The following is a 2,550-nucleotide window of genomic DNA, read 5'->3' as shown; positions in this document are numbered from 1 at the left end:
CGAGTACACAACATGGCGTACATGATGGATCCAATTGCCGAGGCATATGGAATCCTACTCATGCGCTCTTGCTCATCCTGTGTCTTTGGACAATGCGTCTTGCTAAGAGCCACGTGATGTCCCATTGGCAAGGCACCCCTCTTGGAGTCTTGCATCTTGAACCGATTCAAGACCTTGTCAATGTATGTACTCTGACTTAGACCAAGAAGCCTTCTCGATCTATCTCTATAGATCTTGATTCCTAGAATATAGGCGGCTTCTCCTAAGTCCTTCATCGAAAAGACCGATCCTAGCCAGGATTTTACTCCTTGTAAGGTAGGAACATCATTTCCGATGAGCAATATATCATCTACATAAAGCACAAGGAAGACTATTGCGCTCCCACTAACCTTCTTGTAAACGCATGGCCCATCTTCATTTTGCAGGAAGCCAAACGTTTTGACTGCCTCGTCACATCGAAGATTCCAGCTCCTCGAAGCCTGCTTCAGTCCATAAATGGATCTCTGAAGCTTGCACACCTTCCTCGGACTCTTAGGATTGACAAAACCCTCGGGTTGTGTCATGTACACATCCTCGAGCAAATTCCCGTTAAGGAATGCGGTCTTGACGTCCATCTGCCATATCTCGTAGTCATAATACGCAGCTATGGCCAGCAGAATCCGAATGGATTTAAGCATCACAACTGGTGAAAAGGTTTCATCATAGTCTATACCATGAATCTGCCGAAACCCTTTCGCGACGAGTCGTGCCTTATAGGTATGCACGATGCCATCCATGTCGGTTTTCTTCTTGAAAACCCACTTGCATCCAATGGTTTTAATACCATCGAATGAATCGACCAAAGTCCACACTTTGTTGTCGTACATGGATTGCATCTCAGACTCCATGGCCTGGTGCCATTTCTCGGAATCGGAACTCGCCACAGCCTCTGAATACGACGTAGGCTCGTCATGTTCTAACAACATGAGTTCGTCGTTTCCAGTCACAAGAAAACCATATCTTGTAGGCTCTTGGCGAATTCTACCTCTTGTGGGCTCTTGGCGAATTCTACCAGATCTCCGAGGTTCACTAGGAGGTGCTGTCTCAACAACTTGTGATACAGGTTGAACTGTTTCGACCTGTTCACTTGGTTCTTCGACTATTTGTGGTTCTCAAACTTCTTCGAGATCTATTCTACTCCCACTAACTCTCTTGGAGACGAACTCTCTCTCCAAGAAAGATCCATTCCGAGCAACAAACACTTTGTTCTCGGATGAATTGTAGAACCAGTACCCTTTAGTTTCCTTAGGGTAACCCACAAATATGCATTTATCAGATTTGGCGGATAGCTTATCAGAAGCCAGACGTTTCACATAAACGTCGCATCCCCAAATCTTCATAAACGCTAACCTGGGACGCTTCCCATTCCATATCTCATATGGTGTCTTCTGAACCGACTTTGTTGGATAGTTGTTCAGTATAAGCGCTGCTGTTTCCAAGGTGTAACCCCAAAAGGATTTAGGAAGATCGACCTGACTCATCACAGACCGTACCATATCTAATAGGGTCCGGTTCTTCCTCTCAGACACGCCATTCCACTGTGGCGTTCCAGGTGGAGTCAGCTGTGAGACAATCCCACAATCTGCCAGATAGTCAGTGAACTCTTGGCTCATATACTCGACACCTCGATCAGATCGAAGCAACTTGATCGTCTTGCCAAATTGGTTCTGTACCTCATTTCTGAAATTCTTGAACAATTCAAGCGTTTCAGACTTATGTCTCATCAAGTAGACATAACCGTACCTACTGAAATCATCAGTAAACGTAACAAAGTACAGATAACCTCCTCTAGCAGGCGAGCTCATAGGCCCGCATACATCACTATGTATGAGTTCTAGCAACTCTGTAACCCGTTCTCCTTTTCTAGAAAAAGGAGATTTTGTCATCTTGCCCATCAAACCAGAATCGCATGATTCAATTGACTCATAATCAAAAGAATCAAGAAATCCATTAGAATGAAGCTTCACAATGTGTTTCTCGTTGATGTGGCCAAGTCGACAATGCCAGAGATAGGTCGGGTTTAATTCGTTCGGCTTAAACCGCTTGGTACTTACGTTATAGATCGACCTGTATTCTGATGGTTCATCTTCCAAAACATAAAGGCCATTAAACTGGTAACCCTTACCATAGAATAAATCGTCTCTATAAATGGACATACATTTGTTCTCAATAACAAATCTGAAACCATCTGAGTCTAAACATGAAATCGATATGATGTTCCTACTGATGGCAGGTACAAAATAACAATCATGTAACTCCAATAAAGGCCAGAAGGTAAAGTCAGATCATAAGTCCCGACGGTCAATGCATCAACTTTTGCTCTATTCTCGACGCGGAGATATACTTCTCTCTTCGCCAATTGTCTACTTCCCTGCAGTCCCTGCACATTTGAACAAATGTGCGAGGCACATCCGATATCTAATATCCATGAAGTAGAAGTACACAAGTTGGCCTCTATAACGAAGATAACAGAAGTTGAAGCTTCTGCAAGCTTCTTCTTCCTCTGATCTT

This window comes from Tarenaya hassleriana, unplaced genomic scaffold (assembly GCF_000463585.1).
Source record: "Tarenaya hassleriana unplaced genomic scaffold, ASM46358v1 Cleome2, whole genome shotgun sequence".
NCBI lineage: Eukaryota > Viridiplantae > Streptophyta > Magnoliopsida > Brassicales > Cleomaceae > Tarenaya > Tarenaya hassleriana.
This window is presented reverse-complemented; position numbering follows the sequence as displayed.